An 11,016-nucleotide genomic window follows, 5' to 3' on the forward strand; every position below is an offset into this window, starting at 1 on the left:
TGGGTCCTCTGCATATGTGCAATGGTTATGTAGCTTGGTGTCCTTGTAGGAATCCTAACAGTGGAAGTGAGGGCTGTCTCTGACTCTCTTGCCTGCTCCTTTTTCCTCCTCCCAGGTTTATCTTGTCCAGCCTTAACATGAGGGTTTGTGCCCACCCCAGAGGCGTGGCTGCTCTGTGGATCAACAGGCTGACTTCCCTCGGACCATGACTGCCACTGATAAAACTCTTGCCAACTTAAAGTTGTTTTAAGTCATGACACCATAAACAACACACTGTCCTGGAAGAGTAATACTCTTGAGTGTGCCAAAAACAAACAAACAAACAAAAACAAAAAGCTATCAACTTTATTTTCATGAGGCTATACGTCTAAACCATATGTAACCAACATGGAGAGGGACAAGCCATTGGGGTCACAGAAACCCACAAACTTTCTGTGTTTGTTCCAACATTAAGGTTTGATCATAAAGCACATATTTTATAAGCCTAGGTTGGCCCTGATGGTTGAAAGTCTCGGTACATTCCCTTTTGAGGCATGGATGATATCTTCACTAGGAAAGGGAAGACAGACCTACATGTCACTCGAGTGTGGCGCCTCATGCCTATAATCCTAGCACTTGGGAAGCAGAGGAAGGTCCAGAGTTTAAGTCTTAGACACCTCGTAATATCCTGTCCCATAGAAATGAACAAAAAGTCTATTCGTTAAAAAAGTAAAATGGGGGCTGGAGAGATGGTTCAGTGGTTAACAGCACTGACTGCTCTTCCAGAGGTCCTGAGTTCAAATCCCAGCAACCACATGGTGGCTCACAACCATCTGTAATAATGGGATCCGATGCCCTCTTCTGGTGTGTCTGAAGACAGCTACAGTGTACTCATATACATAAAATAAATAAATCTTTTTTTAAAAAAATGTAAAATGAATGAAAAAGAAAATCATGTCCCAGGTTCATGAAAAAAATTAAAAATGAACTACATGAACCAGACTCTAACCCTGAGCTCATGAAGTATGTGCACGTCCTAGACCCCTGAGTGAGGTTTTGTGTTCTGTTCACATCACTCAAGTTGGCAGCATGAACCCAGGAGAGCAGGGCCTAAAACTGAGGTGGACTAAAGTCTCACACAATGGCCACCTTTATTCAGAGCATCAGACAATCTATACTCTGAGGGTTAAGAAGAGTCACATGAGTAAAATATACGCATGGACAAGCTACATGTGGCAAAAAACATGTTTGCCATAGAGGAGAACAAAGGTCTCCTACCAATCCCATGCCTTCATGGGAGCACAAATTGGTTCTTCTGAGAAATGTCATGTATCTAATCATGATAAAGCATAGTCACATGTCACTGGTGCATGCTATCTTTTGGGACACATAGCCAGCTTCAGTTCTATGAGAGCTCTCAGCCAAACGTGGTATTAGTATCCATCCCCAGGGCTAGAAGTTAGATCTTCTGAAATGTGCTTTGGAAAGTTACCCTGGACCTCACAAGATACCTGCTTATGCAAGAGTCAGGTGGCTCACAAGGGGAGGTCTTTGCAGCCATTAGGTTTCCCGTCCCTCAACATACATGGTTCTTCTGAGACTCTCCTCAAATCACCTGACTGCAGTTAGTCATTAACTGTGAAGCCAATCTGGTGGATAGTCCTGGTTGTCAACTTGAAAGACTTGGGAAGAGGAAACCTTAACTGAAGATCTACCTTTATTGAATTGGTCCGTGGCCATGTCTCCAGAGCATTTTCTTGATTGGAAGGCCAAGCCCACTTTGGGCGGCACCATCCCTAGGCAGGCGAGCCTGTGCTAAGTTGAATTGTGAGCCTGGGAGAAAGCCATGAACGGGACTTTTACTGTGGTGTCTACTTCCAGTTGTCACCTTGAGTCCCTGCTTCAAGATCCCGCCTTGAATTCCTGTCTTGTTTTCCCTTCATGATGAACTGTGCGTAACTTGTAAGCCAAATAAACCCTTTCCTTCCCTAAATGGCTTTTAGCCTCAGTATTTCTCACTTTCTCTCCGTTTCAGGGTCAGATGACTTAACGGCAGAGAGCAGGAGGATAGAGAAAAGAATATCTCAGCTCCTGCCCCAAATAGTTGAGCCTGTCTTCCTCCTCCCACCTAGCAAAGCCTCCAGCTTCTCAAGTCTTTTCCCCCAAAACAGACAGTGACCCTCCCACCTCCTGCTGCACGAAGGGCTGGCGCATCCATCACAGAGCTCTTGACCCAGCCTCCTCCCAGCTTCTCAGATACCCAGCTTGGGTCTTAGCCCACTACATCTGTTGGTGAGGCCATAAATCAGAGGAGGCTGCAGCCCAGGGTCAGGTCTGGTCAGCTTGCTGAAGGAATTAGAGTAACGAATGGAAAATGGGGTGTTTATATTAGTTTTGGCTCTGACGCTAAAAGGAAGAATGCTAGGATTCAACCGCTTGATAAACTCAACACTAACACATCCTGGGTCAGCAATTATGGCTTAAAGATCCTTCAGGAGGGCCTCAAGTGGAACCTCCCTGGGACTGCGTGCCCGACCTAGGCAGCCCAGTCTCGAAGGGGGGAGGTAGGCTGTGCTGGGTATATGAGATACAACTGCACATGGTGTTCCTTTGTGGATGTGGCTTGGTACCCACCCCCTTGTAGGCAATGCCACCGTGCCAAGGCCCCTCTGCATAGCTCTGCCATCCTTCCTCGTGGAGAAAGTCTGCCTCTCTTAGCAATGGCTTTTATAATGACTCTGGAATAACAAGCGCAAATGCTGTCCAGGGTGGGTGGGTAGGTGGTTGATGCTGGGGTCTGTTAACGATGGCTGAACCCAGACAAGGGGACTTGCTCAGGTTATGACCCAAGTCTGAGTAGGTTTCCTCACATCCCACCAGGGCATTCTTGAGTGAAGATGGGTCACTGGGTGGTGACACGTTGAATGGAATGACCATCAAGGGGCAGCTGATGGAAATACCAAGAGCCAACTGGTAATAAACCCTTGGTGACTGCTAGGGAGGTGTCTACAGCCAACGCAAGAAAGAAAGGCGTATGGCTGTGGTGGGATCCGGAGACAAAGAAAAGCAAGTCGGGGAGTGGGGGTGGGACATTCTGGAGGAGGTGGCCTTTCAGCTAACAGTCACTCAGATTTTGATAAGGTATGGAAGCTAGAGTTGGGAGGGAGTGTTTAAACATGGAAAGCTTCGTAGGCGAGCAGAGGGGAAAAGCCACAGAAGCCACAGACCCATGTCTCTCTTCTCCTTGAGTCTCATTAGGAATGTTCTGATAATGCGATGTTGAGACCTTACCCAGTGGCTCCTGTGACTGTCCATCCCATAACTTCACTGTCTTCCCAGTTGTAACACCACCAGATAGCCTGTCATAAAACAGAAGAGAAGATAGTTCTTCTTCATGCAAAGGAAATTCACAAAGGCGGAGATCACATATGGCTACACCAGGTCTTCCACCCACCCAGCGCCCCTGAATGGGACACACACAGAGACACACTCAGAGATCCTGTCCTGTGTATCAAGGGCATCTATACAACTGGAGAGAGCCAAGGGGCAGGTAGCAAAATGGGAGGCATCTAGGATGTGTGTCCAAGTGAGATAGGAATGTGGAGAAAAGACATGAGCTGGGGCCCAAGGTGGCACCAGATGCCTTGATACCCCAAGCAGACATCCTGGGGACAGCAGAGTGACTGTGCTTTCCATCTCCCTGCCTGGATCCAGGCCAGATGGTCCCTAAGTCATCCCATGTGTTGAACTCACCTATTTCCCCTAGCGGATGGATACCCTTCCCCAAGGTCACTTTTCCTGAGCTCCCCTTGAAGTCACACCTTCCCAGGCTGGGTTTTCCTTTATTGCAACCTTCCCCTCCCCCTCTGATTGTTCTCAGAAACAAGCCCTTTGATGGTTTTTATTGTCCCTAAATTCACACCAGGTTCCAATAACTTCAGAGCAGGTAGAGAATGTGGGAGCCGAGGAGGAATGGGAAGAGAACAGCCAGGATCAAGGCAGGAGAGCCTGCAACTTCTAAATCTGGGGAACCAGACTTTGTTCTAAAGGCTTCCAGGTGTGTTTGGGGGAATTGGCAGGGAGGGGTTGTCCTTCAATCTCCGGCTTAGGACATCTAAGCTAAATGGATCAAGGTGGCCCCCATTTCCAAGAACCCCCAGGCCCACCTGCTTCAGCTGTGTGGGAATGGTTGTTCCACAGAGCTCAACATATTTCTGTCTCGGTCCAAGCGGCTTCTAAGATGGACATTGATACGGTTTCACTGTTGGTTCTGGACATACCAACTCAACCTGAGACCAGTTAGACCAATTTATTTGCTCAGGGTCTCCTCAAAGATCGTAGCCCTGGGACAACTGGGAATCTATGACTCCATTTTTCTCTACTTCTCTTCTCCCCTGCCCTCTCTTGCTCCCCAGAAAAGACTGGAGCCTCCCTGAGCACCAGGGATTATCCTGCTGGGAGCTTGCAAGGGAGTGTCTCCCCAGAACTCCTCCAGTGAGGTCCATCCTCCCCAACAGGGTGGATTAGAAGATGGAGCCTTTGGGTCATCACCCACAGACATGAAGATGGAGTCTTCATCCATTGTGTGTAGGAGTATGTTAGAAAAGCCACAGAGGGTTTGGAGAAAGTGGCTCACTGGTTAAGAGCACCTGCTGCTCTTATAGAGGACCCGGATTCGGTTTCCAGCCCCCCATGTCATTTAGCTTACAATCACCTGTAACTCCAGTTCCAGGGACTCTAATGCTCTTTTCTTGCCTCTGCATGCACAAATGCACACACACACACACGGAGAGAGAGAGAGAGAGAGAGAGAGAGAGAGAGAGAGATACTAAGCTAGAGAAACGACTTCCCCTCTTTCCTTCCAAGAAGTTACCCTCTATGAACCGGGCTCTCAGCTGATTGAATCTGTTGTTTTAGATTTCCAAAAATAAATTTGTTTTAAAACAACTAAATCTATGGTATTTATTTTTTGTGTGTTTGTGGGTATGTCAAACAAAGAATGGTAAGGCGGATCAATAGCACCCAGTGTCATCAGCAAAGATCAACATCAGCAAAGCCCAACAATGACCAACCAAGAGTGGCAAGGCATACCACTACCATCCATCATGGTCCTCTGTTGGGTTATAGTTATTCCCTTTCCAAACATCACGTGTTCTCTCAACTGTCCTCTCTAGGAAAACATCACATTCCCTTTTTCCAGGCTGCTTCCAGAAAAACACCACATGGCTGTCCTTAGCAAAACATCCTCTACATGTCTGCTTTAGCAAAAACAACCTCTCATTTAAGAGAGTTCCCAGGAAAACATCACATGACACAACTGAGTCCCCCAAAGAAACCAGAAATTTCCACTTCAGGTCTCCACTGTGACAAGGTTTAGAAATGAATCAGTGTTTTAGTCTGTTTGTTATGGCTATAACAAAATATCTGAATCTGGTAAGTTTATAAGGCAGAAATTTACTTGTCTACCTTAATGTATTGTTTCAGGAGGCTGAAAGTTCGAAGCCAGGTGGTCCCATCTGCTCAACTTCTGGCGAGAGCCCGCTCAGCCATCGCAGTATGTAAGATTGCATCGTGGCAAAAGCGTGTGTGAGAGAAAGATCACATGACCTAACCGGAAGCCAGAGGGACTTGGGGTCAGATATGCATTTTTTTTTTCTCCTGGTCATCCACTCTCATGGATGGTATTCCCAAGTTCTGCAAGGGCATACCCATAATGACCTGTCTTCCCCTAGTCCCCGTCATCCCTCTTCTTCAAGCTCCTTATCATATCTCTACATCATCACAGGAGAGCCAAGCTTCAGCCCATGGATGCTGGATGAGACTGAGAGAATGGCCACATGTTACCACTGTGAACTGAAATGGCTGGGTGATCTCAGCTGGGCTCATGCCTGTGTCCCTGGTCAGCCGGGGGGTGGGGCACTGGGCAGCCACACACATGTGGGAATCAGTTTGTATCTAAGATGCTCTGGTCAGGGATGGAGCTTGGCGATTCTGTGCAGTCTGTCCAGGAGGCTAGTTTGAGTTCCTTCCCTACTCAAACAGGGACTACCAAGGTATACCAGTAAGCCACAGAATCCAAGTAAGGCCTTATCTTTTAGGGAGGAAGCATCACCTCCATGCTTGCTGTAAGTCTGAGGTGCTAATGTCCCACTGACCTGATGCTCTCCAGGAATTTCTCTCTACAGAGGCCATCTCCACTCCACGATGACTGAACGCCCTCCCAGAGCTCATCTCTCCTTGCTCCAGTGTGGTACATCCTTCAAAGCCCCTCTCGGTGTCAAATCCCCTACCGACGCAGGGTCTGCAGAGGACCCCATGGCACATAGAGATGACACACATGTTTCTCTGTCCTTCTCGCTGTGACCGGATGCCTGACAAAGGCGACTTGAGGAAGGCCAGTGCATTTGGTTCACAGTTTGAAGGGACACTGCCTGCCGTGGTAGAGAAGACAATGGAGACAGGAGGTTAAAGTGATGGTGCAGTCGGGAAGCAGAGAGGGGCGGGGCGGGGCTATGAAGCATGGAGTCCCTCTCCTAGTGACCCCATTGCCCACAGACCCCACAACCTTCTGGATCAGCCTTCAGGCTGGAGACGCATGAGTCTCTGGGGGATGTTTCACCCTCAAACAGTAACACCATTGCACAAAAGTATCTCCTTAAAAAAAAATTATTATATTTATTTTTGCGTGTGCAGACATGTGCACAGATAAATATCCCGGCACACATGTGGAGGTCACAAAACCACTTGTAAAAGTCTTTTCTCTCCTCCCACCTGTGGGTTCTAGGAGTCAAACTCAGGTCTTCAGGCTTGGCAGCAAGCTCCTTTGCCTGTTGCGCCATCTAACCAACCGATTTGTATTTCACAAATAGAAATTGGGCATAAAAGCACACCCTCAGGGCTCCTTGTCCTGACACATTGGACCCACCTCCTCCCCTGGTGAACTGACAGAATAGAATCTCAACCGTGCCCTTAAGGCTAAGCCTCCAGATACGCAGCAAGGGTTTGACAAACCCTTCCCCTCCTCCACGGTAGACACCGTGGTTCTGGCAGGCAGAGAAATCTGCCAGCATGTGGGGTTGATCTGAGCCGGCAAGAACTGACCTTAGCTAAAGCTCTCACCCAACCACTGGGCTGTGGCCCTCACGTTGGTTGTTCGTAATCGGTTGGAAAGAGGTGGCCTCCGCCTAACTAAATTTCCCTTCCCGGGCATCTGAGCCTTCTCTATCTCTTTGAAGATTACAGGGCTTTACCATGCCTTTAAAGTGAATTTTCCCCCTGTGTTTTATTATAATTAATGACCAGAAAAACTCTTCTCTTTTCCTCCCTTTATCTCTTAAATATGTTTCTTTCCTCTTTAAAACTGCAGTATTTCTTTTAAAGTAAGATATAGATGTGCCTGTCCTGAGCAGGGCAGGCCGAGATTCATCTGTCAACTTGATTATGCAAAGCCTGCGTTCGGCTGGCATCTGAGCCGGGATTTCAAAGCCCCCGACTCACGTGAGCTTCCAAGCTGACAACCCGGAGAGAGCAAGAGTCTACAGATGCCTGATCACCTGGTGCAGGCAGAGTCCCTCCTCCGACGTCCTAAATGACTCAGGGGACTCCGGTGTGTGCGTGCGCGTGCTCCGACAGCTAGAAAGACACATCTGCAATCGCTCAGGACCAGAAGTGCAAATTCATCACAAGGACATGCAGAGATGGAGGCAGACACACACACATACCACCACCACCACCACCACCACCACCACCACCACCACCACCACCACCCTCGATAGCCTTGGGTAGCTGTTGCTCCCTGCTCCGAGATTTGCCATTGGGCCCCAGTCAACAAGACCATGATTGGGTGACTGTAGTCTGAAGGCCAGAGCACAAATGCCAAGCAGTGGTTACAATATGTATGCCTGTGTGTGCATATGCGCACGGGGCATTGAGAACATGGCATCCCTTGACGCTCATGAGAATGAGCAACCGACACTGATCTATATACATTGTAATTGGGTGGCAGCGGCTTTGACTTTCACCTACCAATGTCAGTCCGGTTACCCCAGTGTGACAAGCAAAGCTGTCTCCCAGCTTTTCCCAAATGTTCTCAGGGTCTGTCTGCTCCATGATGAGAGGCCCATACAGTTGGGAACTTGACTCTGGATAACGGGCTTCTTGTTTGGGCTTTGACCCAGCCGCCTGAGTCCCTTCCCTAGAGACCAATCCCAGGAGCTTTGGGATGGATCCCAGGCCCCTGTATACTTCACCTTTCCTCTGCTGGATCTTTGCCCTGTTTCCGGTAGGCTGTTTTCTGTGAGAGCATACCATCGGATGCTCTGACTGGCTGGGATGGAAGCTGCGGTGGGCTGCTGCACTGTGAGGGAACACTGGGATGCACTGCATAAATGTTGTGACCATAAATCCTTGTGGATCTTTGGTGTTGGAGAGAAGACCTGGCTTGGTTTGGTCCCCTGTGTGATGGGGATGAAGGCGTCCTTGATGCTTACCACACAGCAACAGTGAACCTGCCTCGGCAAGGTTGCAGTCACCACCTCTAGGTCACATAACTGTATGGATAGGAACTTGAAGAAGAGCTAAGGGCCCAAAGGGTCCTCTGTCACTCAGTTCCTGTGCCTAGACTGGGGCTGTGTTGGGACAGAGGCGCTGAGGATAGCCATGTAAAGCAAGGGCTGATGTAAAGCCCATTTAATTAGTGGGGAATTGAGGCCACCTGCCACCTCCCTGAGATCACACTGCCTGCCTGGTTTTGGATAGGACTTTGCCGAAGAGCACAGTTCTATCCCATACCCATTTCCTCCTCCAGAAACGAGTCTGGTCTTGTGTCGTTGACAAGGGGACATAAACAGGAAATAAAAAGTCTAGAGTTTGGTTGGTTGTGACATGTACAGGCTAAGGGGGCTGGCATGGTTATTAATTATTAAACAACACGTCCTATACTGTCTGGCACAATGCTACCAGCGACTGGTTTGGGGTTCGATTACAGATTCCGATTGTGTGATCAACAGCTGTCAATCAACCCCCAAGTTAAAGACTCTCATACTAACCCCAGGCCATTTTTCCAGCCTGGTTATCACACTGTTTTGTCTATGAGGGACCCATTCCTCTAGAATGTGTTCCCAAGCTCACCCAGATGTTTCTGACATCTGGCTTGTGTCCCATCCCTCTCATTGACAGAGAGCCCAGCTTCAAGGCTTCAGAAAGACTACATGAGCAGCAGGGTTTCTTCTACTGACCTAAGCCATTCTATCTTGACTGAAATGAACTGCAGGAAATCTCAGAGTGGATATGGACAAGTTGTGTCGCTATCGCTGTGGACAAGGTGGGGAGGGGGGACCTGGACACACATCAAGAGGAGATAACCTAAAGGCCCATGAGGAGGTTCCATCGGCATTTTACCAGTGGACAATATAAATGAGGCCAATCCGTGTGTATGATCATGGGATGATCGTGTATACTGGGTAAAAGTTATGCTTAAACACTAAGGCACACGGCCATACCACCCTGAATGTGATGATCTCATCTGATCTCAAAAGCTAAGCAGGGTCAGGCCTGGTTAGTACTTGGATGGGAGACCGCCTGGGAATACGGGGTGCTGTAGGCTTAAAAAGAAACAAACAAAAAACCTAAGGAGTGAACATGCGTGTGTGTGCGTGTGTGTGTGTGTGCGTGTGTGTGTGTGTGTGTGTGTGTAAAGATACCTAGAGCCATGTGTGTGTATGTATGTGCATTGTGCATGTATGTATGTGCATGTGCATGTGTGTGTGCATGCATGTGTGTATGTATGTGCATGTGTGCTTGTGTGTATGTGTGTGCGTGAGCGTGTGTGTGTGTGTGTGTGTGTGTGTGTGTGTGTGTGTATGTGTAAAGACACCTAGAGCCATGTCAGACCATGTTGGAGTCATGTCTACTGGGACAGTCCTCAGTTAGGTGAGGAAAAGGAGAAGCTCTAATTCTTGATTGTCTTCTAGCTGGAGTTTCAAAAGAGCAGAGAGATGCTAGAGACCCCAGTGAGAGTCTGAGGTCTAGGCTTTAGGTCTCAGTATTCTTGAACCTTCTCTCAGCAACAAAACTCAGTCGTCTACCTGATCTGGAAGCCAGACGCTGTCAGTGTCTCCCTGAGAATCAGACAGAAGTCTTGATGGATGTCTGCATCTCCTTGAGAGCGTCCCATGACTATAAGGTCTCCCATGTCACCTGAGCAAGCTCCCACGCCAGCCCGAGGGTCATGTGGCAGTGCATCTGCCTTCCTGAGCTCTGTTCCTGACACCAGTAAATAATGACCGATAAATCAGAAGCAGGCTGTACCCCTCATGCCCAGAGGGCTCTCACCGGCCCCTTCTGGACAGGTTTTTTAAAACAAGCTTGAAGCGTGTGTCTGCATATGAGTGCAGTGCCCGTGGAGCCCAGGAGAGGGCATCATTTAGCCTGAGGCTGGAGTTTCAGGTTCCTGTGAAATGCCAACGTGAATGTTGGGAACCAAATCTGCTCAGCCATCCCTTCAGCCCCACAGCTGCTGACTTTGGAGAGGCAGGTAGATGGCTGGACATAGGAGGCTCCACAACCTGGATCCATGCTACTCTCTATGACCCCGCCCCCAGTCACTTATGTTTCTAAGCTCCCTGTCCCAGGCCATCCATACCAGAGCTCCCTCCACTTTGACATTGGGGGTTGCTCTTAAAGACCTATAATAGGAAAACCAGGAGGTTTTTCAAAGCCAGCTCTAAGATACACCTCTAGGAATGTACATACGTTTCCCTATCTTAAAGATGGGCATGTTAGCGCCTGAGGGCTGACCTGAGGGTAAGGTGGGCAAATGTTTTAAGCAGTTTTAACAGTGTCTGGTCCTCACATGATCACACACACATGCACACACGCACACACACACACATATACATGAACCACACATATACACACAGACCATAAATACACCTGTGTACATACACACACACATATGAACCACACATATACACACTCACACAAGAGACACACATTCACACACACACATATATGAACCACACAAACACACACACACAT

General features: G+C 48.4%; 1 pseudogene; it reads left to right on the forward strand.

Moving 5' to 3' along the window:
• Positions 1 to 9,465: 9,465 nt before the first annotated feature.
• LOC115063092 lies at positions 9,466 to 9,583 on the forward strand (annotated as a pseudogene).
• The last annotated feature ends 1,433 nt before the right edge of the window (positions 9,584 to 11,016 follow it).

Source organism: Mus pahari, chromosome 23 (genome assembly GCF_900095145.1).
Source record: "Mus pahari chromosome 23, PAHARI_EIJ_v1.1, whole genome shotgun sequence".
Taxonomy (NCBI): Eukaryota; Metazoa; Chordata; class Mammalia; order Rodentia; family Muridae; genus Mus; species Mus pahari.